Below are 16,174 nucleotides of genomic sequence, written 5' to 3' on the forward strand. Positions count from 1 at the left end.
TGGTGAATTTTTGCTATAAAATCCTACTCCTCCTTAACCCTGGGGTGGATTACAACCAAATTTTGTGGAAAACAATCAAAACATCCTTTGGAGAGGGCAGTCATATTCATATAAATGAGGGTAGTGTAATCCCTGGGGCTGGACGGGCGCGGCACCAAATGAGTAACTTTGGTGAACTTTTGCATTAAAATCCTTCTCCTCCTTAAGCCTTGGGTGGATTACAACCAAATTTGGTGTGAAACATTGGGGAAAGGCGATCATATTTTATATAAATGAGGCTGGTATGAAGCCTAAAGCCTGAGGGGTGGTGCCCTAAATGGGGAATAACTTTGGTGAATTTTTGCTATAAAATCCTACTCCTCCTTAACCCTTGGGTGGATTACAACCAAATTTGGTGTGAAACATCATTGGGGAAGTTCAATCATACTAAATATAAACGAGGCTTATGTGACCCCTGGGGCGGGATGGGCGGGGCCCCAATAAGGGTACTTTGGGGGATATTTGCTTAAAACCCTAATCCAACTTAACATTTGCGCGGATTGCAACCAGATTTGTTGCGAAATATCCTTGGGAAATGGCAATCATATTTTTTTTTATTAATGAGGTTGATGTGACTCCTGGGGCCCCAGTGGCGGGGGCCCAAATTTGGAACTTTTGTGATTTTTTGCTTTAAAACCCTACTCAATCTTAACCTTTGGCTGGATTACAACCAAATTAAATGTGAAACATCAGTGGAGGAGGGAAATCATATTTTATATAAACGAGCCTAGTGTGACCAACAGGGCCAAATGTGGCTGGTATAACCACTGGGGACAAAGCAGTGATGTCCCAAAAGGGGAACTAAGCTGAAATTTGGTGTAAAAATGCTACTCCTACTTTAATGCCTTGGTGGATTACAACCAAATTTGGTTTGAAATATCATAAGGGACAGCAATCCTAATTTATATAAATGAAGCTGGTGTGACCCCTGGGGACAAAGGAGTGAGGTCCCAAAAGGGGAACTTGACTGAAATTTTGCTTTAAGATGCTATTCTTATTTAAGCCAAAATGGATAAAAACCAAATTTGACATATGCTATACGAGGGCTGATTAATAAGTTGTGCGCCTCATATTGAAGGATTTGAATTTTGTCGGACATAGTGTATTATATTTCAACATAAACCCTTCAGTATCAATACACTTCGCCAGCAGTGTATAACGGCCTCAATGCCACTTTTATAAAACTCCTTTTCTTGGCTGTTCAGAAAGTCATCCACTGCATGTTAGGGTTAAGGTTAGGGTGCCTGAAATAGCTGTTTTCAGTTTTGGAAATAGATGAACGTCTGATGGAGCGAGATCAGGTGATTAAGGCAGATGCTCAATCAATTTAAAGCCACAGTCGTGAATGGCAGCCATGGCAATGACAGACTCTTTCACCTTAACCCTAATTACCATAACCGATTTTGTCCATTTTGCAAAAGCCGATTATCTTGTTTACTTTAGAATGCTACCTCGTCGATATAAACTAACCAAATGAGACCAGTCCTTGGGTACACGGCTCTATATAGAATATCCTTGAGTACCTCCTTCATTACGAGCCTCACAACTTATCAATCGGCTCTCGTACAATATAAGAGAAATGCCCTTGACATAACTCTTACCATTTGAGAGTTGTTGTTGTCAAAATAGAATGCAGAAGAAAAGGAATAATAATAATAATAAAAAAGAACAAAAACAAGTCTTTTCACCAGTGGATGAAAAACCCTAATCATCGCGAGAAATATAATCTTCCATGCAGTACTAATAAGGCACATTTATACAGCGTAATCTTATGTTCTTCTGGTATTAGAGATTTCCTTAAAAACGTTTCGTAACGCATACATGTACCTATTGTATTAAACCTGAACTGATCGAAGAGCATTATTCGTCCGGATAACAGAGATCAGCACAGAGTACTTAAGTATCGTTCAGGAAGGATCAGAATACATTGTCTTCAATGATAAATATCCGTCATCTTCAACTGTTTACTTGGAACTTAAGTTATAGTTAAACCAATCTAATTAACATCTAGATGGTCATTCTCACTACTGTTCATGTAACATAGTAAGAATGACCATCTAGATTTTAATTCGACTGTAGTTAAAAAAATGCAGATCCATTAACACCAGCCAAACACCTCGATCTTTATTGACCAGCTGGCTAATTCGATAGTCTGCCTTATCCTGGTCAAATTCTGATGAACAAATTCTAGAAAAAAAGTTCGCGATGCAAATTAATGTCGATGTTTAGCTAGCAATTTTAATTATATAAAGGTCGTTAAGATGAGGAGGTATAATTTACTGGTGTTACGGTCCCGAGATATAGGAGGTATAATTTACTGGTGTTATGGTCCCGAGACCTAGGAGGTATAATTTACTGGTGTTACGGTCCCGAGACCTAGGAGGTATAATTTACTGGTAAGTGTTATGGTCGCGAGACCTAGGAGGTATAATGTACTGGTGTTATGGTCCCGAGACCTAGGAGGTATAATTTACTGGTAAGTGTTATGGTCCCGAGACCTAGGAGGTATAATTTACTGGTGTTATGGTCCCGAGACCTAGGAGGTATAATTTACTGGTGTTATGGTCGCGAGACCTAGGAGGTATAATTTACTGGTGTTATGGTCCCGAGACTTAGGAGGTATAATTTACTGGTGTTATGGTCCCGAGACCTAGGAGGTATAATTTACTGGTGTTATGGTCCCGAGACCTAGGAGGTATAATTTACTGGTAAGTAGTATGGTCCCGAGACCTAGGAGGTATAATTTACTGGTAAGTAGTATGGTCCCGAGACCTAGGAGGTATAATTTACTGGTGTTATGGTCCCGAGACTTAGGAGGTATAATTTACTGGTGTTATGGTCCCGAGACCTTGGAAGTATATTTTACTGGTAAGTGTTATGGTCCCGAGACTTAGGAGATATAATTTACTGGTAAGTGTTATGGTCCCGAGACCTAGGAGGTATAATTTACTGTAAGTGGTATGGTCCCGAGACCTAGGAGGTATAATTTACTGGTAAGTGTTATGGTCGCGAGCCTTAGGAGGTATAATTTACTGGTAAGTGTTATGGTCCCGAGACCTAGGAGGTATAATTTACTGGTGTTTTGGTCCCGAGACCTAGGAGGTATAATTTACTGGTGTTATGGTCGCGAGACCTAGGAGGTATAATTTACTGGTGTTATGGTCCCGAGACTTAGGAGGTATAATTTACTGGTGTTATGGTCCCGAGACCTAGGAGGTATAATTTACTGGTGTTATGGTCCCGAGACCTAGGAGGTATAATTTACTGGTAAGTAGTATGGTCCCGAGACCTAGGAGGTATAATTTACTGGTAAGTAGTATGGTCCCGAGACCTAGGAGGTATAATTTACTGGTGTTATGGTCCCGAGACTTAGGAGGTATAATTTACTGGTGTTATGGTCCCGAGACCTTGGAAGTATATTTTACTGGTAAGTGTTATGGTCCCGAGACTTAGGAGATATAATTTACTGGTAAGTGTTATGGTCCCGAGACCTAGGAGGTATAATTTACTGTAAGTGGTATGGTCCCGAGACCTAGGAGGTATAATTTACTGGTAAGTGTTATGGTCGCGAGCCTTAGGAGGTATAATTTACTGGTAAGTGTTATGGTCCAGAGACTTAGGAGGTATAATTTACTGGTGTTACGGTTGCGAGACCTAGGAGGTATAATTTACTGGTGTTATGGTTGCGAGACCTAGGAGGTATAATTTACTGTAAGTGGTATGGTCCCGAGACCTAGGAGGTATAATTTACTGGTAAGTGGTATGGTCCCGAGACCTAGGAGGTATAATTTACTGGTAAGTGTTATGGTCCAGAGACTTAGGAGGTATAATTTACTGGTGTTACGGTCCCGAGACTTAGGAGGTATAATTTACTGGTAAGTGTTACGGTCCAGAGACTTAGGAGGTATAATTTACTGTAAGTGGTATGGTCGCGAGACCTAGGAGGTATAATTTACTGGTAAATATTATGGTCCCGAGACTTAGGAGGTATAATTTGCTAGTAAGTGTTATGGTCCCGAGACTTAGGAGGTATAATTTACTGGTAAATGCTATGGTCCCGAGACTTAGGAGGTATAATTTACTGGTAAATATTATGGTCCCGAGACTTAGGAGGTATAATTTACTGGTAAATGCTATGGTCCCGAGACTTAGGAGGTATAATTTACTGGTAAATGCTATGGTCCCGAGACATAGGAGGTATAATTTACTGGTGTTATAGTCCCGAGACCTAGGAGGTATAATTTACTGGTGTTATGGTCCCGAGACCTAGGAGGTATAATTTACTGGTGTTACGGTCCCGAGACCTAGGAGGTATAATTTACTGGTAAGTGTTATGGTCCCGAGACCTAGGAGGTATAATTTACTGGTGTTATGGTCCCGAGACCTAGGAGGTATAATTTACTGGTGTTATGGTCCCGAGACCTAGGAGGTATAATTTACTGGTGTTACGGTCCCGAGACCTAGGAGGTATAATTTACTGGTGTTATGGTCCCGAGACCTAGGAGGAATAATTTACTGGTGTTATGGTCCCGAGACCTAGGAGGTATAATTTACTGGTGTTATAGTCCCGAGACCTAGGAGGTATAATTTACTGGTGTTATAGTCCCGAGCCTTAGGAGGTATAATTTACTGGTAAATGTTATGGTCCCGAGACCTAGGAGGTATAATTTACTGGTGTTACGGTCCCGAGACCTAGGAGGTATAATTTACTGGTAAGTGTTATGGTCCCGAGACCTAGGAGGTATAATTTACTGGTGTTATGGTCCCGAGACCTAGGAGGTATAATTTACTGGTGTTATGGTCCCGAGACCTAGGAGGTATAATTTACTGGTGTTATAGTCCCGAGACCTAGGAGGTATAATTTACTGGTGTTATAGTCCCGAGCCTTAGGAGGTATAATTTACTGGTAAATGTTATGGTCCCGAGACCTAGGAGGTATAATTCACTGTAAGTGTTATGGTCCCGAGACCTAGGAGGTATAATTTACTGGTAAGTATTTTGCGAGATGCAGATCGACGTTTGATTTTCAGCACTACCAATGTTGGTTTTGTTAAGGTAACTCCTTCATTATGATTGTGACATCACTTAGCTGTATCGACCCCCGTAGATTCCGATACCACTTTACCAGTTCGGTAGGGATGTTAATGGATTGTATTTGTTTGTGACTCAATGTCCTCACAACAACCATTTTAAGTAAGATACCACTTCAAGTCTTGTCCCACCGTCTCTGATATCCAATAAACAGAAGATATCGACTCACTGGTTCCCCGCTAGGCACATTAACAGCTGTATGAGTTTAGAATGGGCCGCATTTGTGTCTTGAGCGCCCCCATCTGCACAATACACAAGTTTATGACTTAAGGTTTTGGCTAGCAAAGACCATAACCTATCGCAATGGGGTGAACGCTCTACTTAAATTTCAACAGCTGCGCAGTTTCCAGGTTAGCTGCGACAACGTAGCCTTACCAAGAGACGTTGTAAGCATTGCCAAGGTTGTCCCTGTTGGTCGGAACGATGGAGACAGTAAGAATATTCGTACACGTATTATGGCCAGTGAACGATGGACACAGTAAGAATATTCGTACACGTATTATGGCCAGTGAATGATAAGAATATTTGTACACGTATTATTAAGGATTGAATAATGTTATGTTGAGGTGTATGGGGGTATAAACCTCAATAGGTCTTGAGACAAATTTATTATGAACTGCTTCGCAACATAACTTTATTCTATCCTTATATTTATATTTTTTGATATTTTGTACAATATTTTGTCTTTGACAAATTTTATATAAATATGATCACTTTTGAAAAGGAATTAAACAAAATATAGTCCAAGCTCGACAAATGTATTCCTACGCCGGACTTGATATAGTTAATTGAAAAATGACTCGAGTTAACTGTGGTAGGTTCATTGAGTCTGAATTGAGTGGAAATATAAATATTGACAAGTGAACGATAGACACAGTAAGAATATTCGTACACGTACTATGACCAGTGAACGATAAGAATATTCGTACACGTACTATGACCAGTGAACGATGGACACAGGGTAAGAATATTCGTACACGTACTATATATGGCCAGTGATCCAAGAATCAATGGTCAATAAAAAATCTCGAATTTAGTCACCTCTACCGACACATCAAATGGCACATTACATAGAATATCCCAAACTCAAGATGTTACTACCACCAAACATTATATTTCGATGTGTTTTAGAAATTTCAAACAAGGAGCCGCAAAGCTTGGCATTATCCCCCGCACCCCGCAGTTGGTATGAAAACCCAAATACATGTATATATCAAGCTCAAAGTAAGAGTTATTAAGGAAACAGTAATTTGGTATTTTTTATTAAGTTTCCATGGTGACAGAAAAAATACCGAAAATGGAAGGTCTGCAATAGCAAAAGGAACAACTACGGCACTAGTCTGATATATACAGAAAGTTTCAAGGAGCTGCATCGAACGGTTTTTGAGTTATAGCCCGGAAACAAAAGGAAACAGTAATTTGGTATTTTTGACTTAGTTTCCATGGTGACAGAAAAAATACTGAAAATGGAAGGTCCGCAATAGCAAAAGGCACAACTAGGGCACTAGTCTGATATATACAGAAAGTTTCAAGGAGCTGCGTTTAATGGTTATGGAGTTATAGCCCGGAAAAGAATCTCGGACGGACGGACGGAGCCCAATTTAATATCCCCCGCGAAACGCATTTGCGGGGGATAATTATATGTTTTTGGTATGTACTTTAAAGCTATTTTACAGAGAAATAGGATCGTGATCTTTAAATAAAACATACAACTCTAAACACTTAAACCAGTTACTACAAGTCGTGACGTCATAAACCAAGTTAAATGTTAACGAACTTTCGAGTTTTATCATTAGTCAGAAGTTATCGCCCAAGACACAAACAAGACACACTATATAAGTCTCTTTGGTTTTATTGTTCCAACATCTGTTGGTAGAATCAATCTGGCCACGAGGAACCACGAGACACTTACACAATCGTGTAGGTTTCTCATTCAGCGAGAAATCTATTTACATTGCACAGTAGCTACAAGGCGCCCTTTGTGACATCGGTATATACCTTCATGTTCCAAATACAATTACAGATATCGAGTTATTAACCAGACAAAAAGGGTGTCCGTGGTACGATAAACTCGTGTTTAATATTGTAATAGATCAACCCGGTAGTACAGATAACTGTTAATACCTCCAAGAAAATGTTTTACTACCAAATCTGTTCATATTATATTCACTATTTGATCAACGTTTATCATGGTGTCACAAGTTGACGTATAAAATCACCTCAACACAATTTGAATTAGGCAAGTACAGACAGAGGGTATATATTAACTCTACCAAGGTGTGGCATTTATAGTTAAATACCGGCGATCACATGAACACAATTTGAATTGGGCAAGTACATGGAAAGGGTATAGAGATAGCATCTACCAAGGTGTGGTATCCATAGTTACATACAGGCGACTCTAATTTTGATTAGATTGTTGTACGTCTCTAAACATATTAAACAATGCTCAATTCTAACTAGCTAAGTGATCAATGTCACTAAATACAGTATTGAACTATTTTACTATGGCATTTATAATAGTGATGAATGGCACACATCCTCAGCTCCTATACTGCCGTACATCAGCCTTGGACTAAATAAAGGTTTAAAGGAGTTCGCTGTTCACTAGATTGTACGACCTCTCAGATTTTACGACCTCTCATATCAATGTGTCAATGCGTCTTAGTCTGTTCCTATCAGGGTAAACTACTGGGACGGATCAAGTGGCATTTACAATCACTCTCCCTTGAACTGCAAGAAGAGGCCTTCTAAGATCAGGGGACATGTGTCAAAGTTATGGCACTCTGAACGGAAGGAAGGATACTTCTCAGAATGGGCGTGTGTCAAAGTTATGGCACTCTGAACGGAAGGAAGGATACTTCTCAGAATGGGCGTGTGTCAAAGTTATGACTTTGAACGGAAGGAGGGATACTTCTCAGAATGGAAGTGTATCAAAGTTATGGCACTCTGAACTGAAGGAAGGATACTTCTCAGAATGGGCGTGTGTCAAAGTTATAACTGGACAGAAGGAAGGATACTTCTCAGAATGGACGTGTCTCAAAGTTATGGCACTCTGAACTGAAGGAAGGATACTTCTCAGAATGGGCGTGTGTTAAAGTTATAACTGGACAGAAGGATGGATACTTCTCAGAATGGAGGTGTATCAAAGTTATGGCACTCTGAACGGAAGGAGTGATACTTCTCAGAATGGGCGTGTGTCAAAGTTATAACTGAACTGAAGGAAGGATACTTCTCAGAATGGGCGTGTGTCAAAGTTATAACTGGACAGAAGGAAGGATACTTCTCAGAATGGGCGTGTGTCAAAGTTATAACTGGACAGAAGGATGGATACTTCTCAGAATGGGCGTGTGTCAAAGTTATAACTGGACAGAAGGAAGGATACTTCTCAGAATGGGCGTGTGTCAAAGTTATAACTGGACAGAAGGATGGATACTTCTCAGAATGGGCGTGTGTCAAAGTTATGACTTTGAACTGAAGGAGGGATACTTCTCAGAATGGAAGTGTATCAAAGTTATGGCACTCTGAACGGAGGGAAGGCTGGTTCATAGAACATGGCTATTTGTGAAATCAACGACATTGTGAACAATGATCAAGTAACTACCCGAGTCAGGCCAGGTGTAGAACAGTTATGGTACTAACTACCCGAGTCGGGCCAGGTGTAGAACAGTTATGGTACTAACTACCCGAGTCGGGCCAGGTGTAGAACAGTTATGGTACTAACTACCCGAGTCGGGCCAGGTGTAGAACAGTTATGGTACTAACTACCCGAGTCGGGCCAGGTGTAGAACAGTTATGGTACTAACTACCCGAGTCGGGCCAGGTGTAGAACAGTTATGGTACTAACTACCCGAGTCGGGCCAGGTGTAGAACAGTTATGGTACTAACTACCCGAGTCGGGCCAGGTGTAGAACAGTTATGGTACTAACTACCCGAGTCGGGCCAGGTGTTGAACAGTTATGGTACTAACTACCCGAGTCGGGCCAGGTGTAGAACAGTTATGGTACTAACTACCCGAGTCAGGCCAGGTGTAGAACAGTTATGGTACTAACTACCCGAGTCAGGCCAGGTGTAGAACAGTTATGGTACTAACTACCCGAGTCAGGCTAGGTGTAGAACAGTTATGGTACTAACTACCCGAGTCAGGCTAGGTGTAGAACAGTTATGGTACTAACTACCCGAGTCAGGCCAGGTGTAGAACAGTTATGGTACTAACTACCCGAGTCAGGCCAGGTGTAGAACAGTTATGGTACTAACTACCCGAGTCAGGCCAGGTGTAGAACAGTTATGGTACTAACTACCCGAGTCAGGCCAGGTGTAGAACAGTTATGGTACTAACTACCCGAGTCAGGCCAGGTGTAGAACAGTTATGGTACTAACTACCCGAGTCAGGCTAGGTGTAGAACAGTTATGGTACTAACTACCCGAGTCAGGCCAGGTGTAGAACAGTTATGGTACTAACTACCCGAGTCAGGCCAGGTGAAGAACAGTTATGGTACTAACTACCCGAGTCAGGCCAGGTGTAGAACAGTTATGGTACTAACTACCCGAGTCAGGCCAGGTGTAGAACAGTTATGGTACTAACTACCCGAGTCAGGCCAGGTGTAGAACAGTTATGGTACTAACTACCCGAGTCAGGCCAGGTGTAGAACAGTTATGGTACTAACTACCCGAGTCAGGCCAGGTGTAGAACAGGTATGGTACTAACTACCCGAGTCAGGCCAGGTGTAGAACAGGTATGGTACTGTTGTGTAAACCACCATCCTATGTATGTGAAACAAAATTGTTACACCAAAACATTACCGGTCAGAAAAATCCAAATTACAGGAAATTCCCAGAAAAAAATAAAACGGTTAAAGCATACAACAAGAGCCCAAGGGCCTTAACGGTCATCTGACTCTAAAAACCCTTGTACTTGTGTAGTATACATACTCAGCAGCAAGTATAGTGGCACTGTTGGCCATGGCGGCCATTGTGGATTTTGGATCGAGCAGAAAATAAACAACACTTGGTCAGGACCATCTCCGGGTCATTTCAGGTAAGTCAGTGCTGAATCCAACTGGTGGAATTTGAGAAGAAGTTTGAAATAGGTGTTGTTCAGGAAAACCAGACTGACCCTAAAAATAACAACACTTGGTCAGGACCATCTCAAGATCATTCCAGACAAGTTTCAGCTAAATCCCACCAGTAGATCTTGAGGAAAAGTTTGAAATGTGAAAAGTTAACGCATGGACCTCGCATGATGACAGACCATTACCATGACTATAGGTCATTCTGACCTTTCGGGTCAGATGACCTAAAAATTCTATAAATAATTGATTCAACCATGGGAATTTTGGAATTTCACAATGAAGGACACTGATACCATGACATGATATATCAGCATTCCAGCACAGCTGTCAACCATAACAAGAGGCCCATGGGCATTAACAATCACCCTGAGTTTTGAAATATTTCTGTAAATTTGACCCTTTCTGACCCTGCCCACCAGCCCCTGGGGGCCTATAACTGCATACAAGCAAACTGCCTTCCAAAACTGCTAATTCCAATAGTAATGACACAAATGATAGTCAAACATTTTAGTCAATATGAACATTTTTGGCCCCACCCATCAGGCCCCTGGGGGTGGGGACCATATAATTTACAATCGTGGTTGACATTTGGCCATGGAAGCTTCCTGCCAAATTTCATTGAATTTTGTAGAGCGGTTTTGGAGAAGAAGTCGAAAATGTAAATTATTTATGATGCACGACTGGAGACCAACGATGCCAGACAAAAGGCAATCGAAATAGGTCATCTGAGTCTCAGGTGAGACTTCATCTCAGGTGACCTAAAAACTTAGTTTTATCTTTAAAATGACAAATTAACGTAGGGTAAAACAGTATACCCCTGAACATCTGTCATTCTAGATTCACAACACCATCAGACAATCTACACGTTTGTATATTTTTGTCTGTACTATACCAAACCCCTAATCATAAAACAGATGAAAATTAATTGCATACTTATAAATAGAGCATACTGACAGTGTATATATTTTTTACATTTAGAAATAACTTACACATCCTCAAATATGAACAAATTGATTTCAGATTTACAAAAATACATGTTCTTAAGTATAAACTGTACAATATTTGAGAAAATTAAATACATTCAAATGCATAAATAACCAAAGCAGATCCAACTATACAATAATAAGGCGATTACATAAAAAACAAAATCACTCATCTATATAACAAACTCTCACTGACAGGCCTGAGCATCTCACCAACTCATGTAACATAACTCTCTGACAGACCTTAGCATCTCACCAACTCACAAAACATAACTCTCACAGATCTTAGCATCTCACCAACTCACATAACAAAACTCAAGGATCTTAGCATCTCACCAACTCACATAGCATTACTCTCACAGACCTTAGCATCTCACCAACTCACATAACATAACTCACTCACAGACCTTAGCATCTCACCAACTCACATAACATTACTCACTCACAGACCTTAGCATCTCACCAACTCACATAACATAACTCACTCACAGACCTTAGCATCTCACCAACTCACATAACATTACTCACTGACAGGCCTTAGCATCTCACCAACTCACATAACATAACTCTCACAGATCTTAGCATCTCACCAACTCACATAAAACTCTCACGGACCTTATCACCACCCCAACTCACATAACATAACTCTCACAGACCTTAGCATCTCACCAACTCACATAACATAACTCTCACAGACCTTAGCATCTCACCAACTCACATAACAAAACTCTCACGGACCTCAGCAAAACTCTCACTCACAAACGAAACATCTCATTTACATAACAAAGCCCTCCCTAACAAAGCAAACATTACATCAACTTACGTAACAAAACTCTCACTATCAACAAAACTCTCACTATCAACAAAACTCTCACTATCAAACCAACAATCTCATCTACTTACATCACTAAACCCACACTCACTAAACCAAATATCTCGTCTAGCTACATCACAAAACTCTTACTCATTGACTCACAAATCCTTTCATCTCATCTACTTTTATAACAAAACTCTCACTATCAAACTAATAATCTCATCTTAGACTAGTTAAATAACAAAACTCTCACTTGCAAACCAAACATCTCATCTACTAATATAATAAAACTCTCACTCACAAACCAAACTTATATAACAAAACTCTCAGTGACAAACTAAACATCTCCCTTATATAATGCTCTCATTAACAAAGCAAAACTTTCTCTTGTAATCAAACAGCTCATCAACTTACACCATCCATTTTCCTTTCCCACCCACACACTTCCTATAGACTTACTAGCCACCTACATTATGTACATGTGTATTATGCTGTGATAAAGAACTGCCTACAGGGGTGTGGTGAGGTAATAGTATAATGCTCGTATACAAATCATATGACAGTCACACAACTGTTATTATCATCATTTTACAAGGATCTGAATCTTAAGTACACATAGTCATCAAAGAAAAGCATACAGATTTGGAAGATAGTGGAACTCCTGTAAATATTCAGTAAAATGAATGTTATAATATCTACGTCTAGAAGTAAATTGATCATAGGAACGGCCAATCTACTCAAACTTGATTGTCATCATCTTTTTTATTTTTGACAAAGTATTCACTTTCATTTGAATTAAAGTTACAAAAATAATTTGATTTTGTGACAAGTAAATAAAGATATATTAGCTTTAGAACACCACACTAACATGCTGAGTAACCTAACTATTGCTCAATCTCCTCAAATTTTCTCAAATGAAGAAACCCTCACTGTTTTACAGTATAGCACCAAATCACAAAAATCAAGTGATTTCAAATTTACCTAGGGATGTGTAAAGAACAATTTTTTTTTAAATTTTAAAGGTGGTCACCACCTAAGCAAATGGCACTTTTTTGATGAGTCACCACAAAAATGAGAAAATGATTATGATATTGACAGCATTCAGATACAGGACAATCATAAAACAAGAAACATTGAAGTTACCATGGTACTTGGTACAGGTGGGTGAAAGTCCACATTTGTTTGTATGCCATGTCCAGACTAGGACCCAATACAAACCGTACTATTAGATTTACTATCCCTGTCTATCTTATAACAGCTTAATGAAAGATAGAACACTTTCTGTAAAACAATGAATTAACATTCGATCTTTGTAAAAACCATTGTTAAGATGAAAATAAAGTTCATAGACTGAGTACTGCAAAATGGCGTGGGTCCCGGGTATACACTTCACCCAGACCAAAGTTACACAGCAGTGTTAATCTCGCTTGTCTTTCCATACGTATCTAAGGTATAGCATCACTCTCACAAATTAAGGTTTCATTCCTTTTTATCTTCTATTTATAGTAAAGTATTTCCCTGGCCAAGCCGGACATAAGTCAAGTTAAAATAGGAATGGACATCTGGAAGCTAAATAAAAAGATTAATATGGCAAATTGGAATTTTGATATTTCATAAGACAAGGGTGATGACCACTTTTAAAAACAATCTTCTTATTAAGTTATATCCCCTGTATACCTGGTACAGTGTGTACATTATTGTGGTGTGTGATGAAGAGTTATGTCCCCTGTATACCTGGTACAGTGTGTACATTATTGTGGTGTGTGATGAAGAGTTATGTCCCCTGTATACCTGGTACAGTGTGTACATTATTGTGGTATGTGATGAAGAGTTATGTCCCCTGTATACCTGGTACCCAGTGTGTACATTATTGTGGTGTGTGATGAAGAGTTATGTCCCCTGTTTACATGGTACCAAGTGTGTACATTAGTGTGGTGTGTGATGAAGAGTTATGTCCCCTGTATACATGGTACCCAGTGTGTTCATTATTGTGGTATGTGATGAAGAGTTATGTCCCCTGTATACCTGGTACCCAGTGTGTACATTATTGTGGTATGTGATGAAGAGTTATGTCCCCTGTATACCTGGTACCCACGGTGTACATTATTGTGGTGTGTGATGAAGAGTTATGTCCCCTGTATACCTGGTACCCAGTGTGTACATTATTGTGGTGTGTGATGAAGAGTTACCTCCCCTGTATAAATGGTACCCAGTGTGTACATTATTGTGGTGTGTGATGAAGAGTTATGTCCCCTGTATACATGGTACATGTACCAAGTGTGTACATTATTGTGGTGTGTGATGAAGAGTTATGTCCCCTGTATACATGGTACATGTACCAAGTGTGTACATTATTGTGGTATGTGATGAAGAGTTATGTCCCCTGTATACATGGTACCCAGTGTGTACATTATTGTGGTGTGTGATGAAGAGTTATGTCCCCTGTATACCTGGTACCCAGTGTGTACATTATTGTGGTGTGTGATGAAGAGTTATGTCCCTTGTATAAATGGTACCCAGTGTGTACATTATTGTGGTGTGTGATGAAGAGTTACCTCCCCTGTATAAATGGTACCCAGTGTGTACATTATTGTGGTGTGTGATGAAGAGTTATGTCCCCTGTATACATGGTACCCAGTGTGTACATTATTGTGGTATGTGATGAAGAGTTATGTCCCCTGTATACCTGGTACCCACGGTGTACATTATTGTGGTGTGTGATGAAGAGTTATGTCCCTTGTATACCTGGTACCAAGCGTGTACATTATTGTGGTATGTGATGAAGAGTTATGTCCCCTGTATACATGGTACCAAGTGTGTACATTATTGTGGTGTGTGATGAAGAGTTATGTCCCCTGTATACATGGTACCCAGTGTGTACATTATTGTGGTATGTGATGAAGAGTTATGTCCCCTGTATACCTGGTACCCACGGTGTACATTATTGTGGTGTGTGATGAAGAGTTATGTCCCTTGTATACCTGGTACCAAGCGTGTACATTATTGTGGTATGTGATGAAGAGTTATGTCCCCTGTATACATGGTACCAAGTGTGTACATTATTGTGGTGTGTGATGAAGAGTTATGTCCCCTGTATACCTGGTACCAAGTGTGTACATTATTGTGGTGTGTGATGAAGATTTATGTCCCCTGTATACCTGGTACCAAGTGTGTACATTATTGTGGTGTGTGATGAAGAGTTATGTCCCCTGTATACCTGGTACCAAGTGTGTACATTATTGTGGTGTGTGATGAAGATTTATGTCCCCTGTATACATGGTACCCAGTGTGTACATTATTGTGGTGTGTGATGAAGAGTTACCTCCCCTGTATAAATGGTACCCAGTGTGTACATTATTGTGGTGTGTGATGAAGAGTTATGTCCCCTGTATACATGGTACCCAGTGTGTACATTATTGTGGTATGTGATGAAGAGTTATGTCCCCTGTATACCTGGTACCCACGGTGTACATTATTGTGGTGTGTGATGAAGAGTTATGTCCCTTGTATACCTGGTACCAAGTGTGTACATTATTGTGGTGTGTGATGAAGAGTTATGTCCCCTGTTTACATGGTACCAAGTGTGTACATTAGTGTGGTGTGTGATGAAGAGTTATGTCCCCTGTATACATGGTACCCAGTGTGTTCATTATTGTGGTATGTGGTGAAGAGTTATGTCCCCTGTATACATGGTACCCAGTGTGTACATTATTGTGGTATGTGATGAAGAGTTATGGTCCCCCTGTATACCTGGTACCCACGGTGTACATTATTGTGGTGTGTGATGAAGAGTTATGTCACTTGTATACCTGGTGACCAGCGTGTACATTATTGTGGCATGTGATGAAGAGTTTATGTCCGTCCGTACATGGTACCAAGTGTGTACATTATTGTGGTGTGTGATGAAGAGTTAGTCACTGTATACATGGTACCCAGTGTGTACATTATTGGTGGTATGTGATGAAGAGTTTATGTCCCCCCTGTATACCTGGTACCCACGGTGGTACATTATTGTATGGTGTGGTGATGAAGAGTTATGTCCCTTGTATACCTGGTACCAAGCGTGTACTTATTGTGTATGTGATGAAGAGTTATGTCCCCTGTATACATGGTACCAAGTGTGTACATTATTGTGGTGTGTGGATGAAGAGTTATGTCCTGTATACATGGTTACC

The 16,174-nt window shown here is 40.2% G+C and overlaps 2 long non-coding RNA genes across 2 annotated transcripts; one reads left to right on the plus strand and one right to left on the minus strand.

Moving 5' to 3' along the window:
- Positions 1-6,966: 6,966 nt before the first annotated feature.
- Positions 6,967-15,727, minus strand: LOC117337402. The gene is made up of 2 exons (XR_004534808.1): positions 13,848-15,727; positions 6,967-13,676 (listed from the first exon to the last, which is right to left on the minus strand). It is a non-coding gene; the product is annotated as an uncharacterized LOC117337402 (long non-coding RNA).
- Positions 9,621-9,945, plus strand: LOC117337403. Its single transcript, XR_004534809.1, has 2 exons — positions 9,621-9,814; positions 9,856-9,945. It is a non-coding gene; the product is annotated as an uncharacterized LOC117337403 (long non-coding RNA).
- Positions 15,728-16,174: the final 447 nt, after the last annotated feature.

The sequence above is a fragment of the Pecten maximus genome, chromosome 11 (genome assembly GCF_902652985.1).
Source record: "Pecten maximus chromosome 11, xPecMax1.1, whole genome shotgun sequence".
In the NCBI taxonomy this organism is placed as follows: Eukaryota; Metazoa; Mollusca; class Bivalvia; order Pectinida; family Pectinidae; genus Pecten; species Pecten maximus.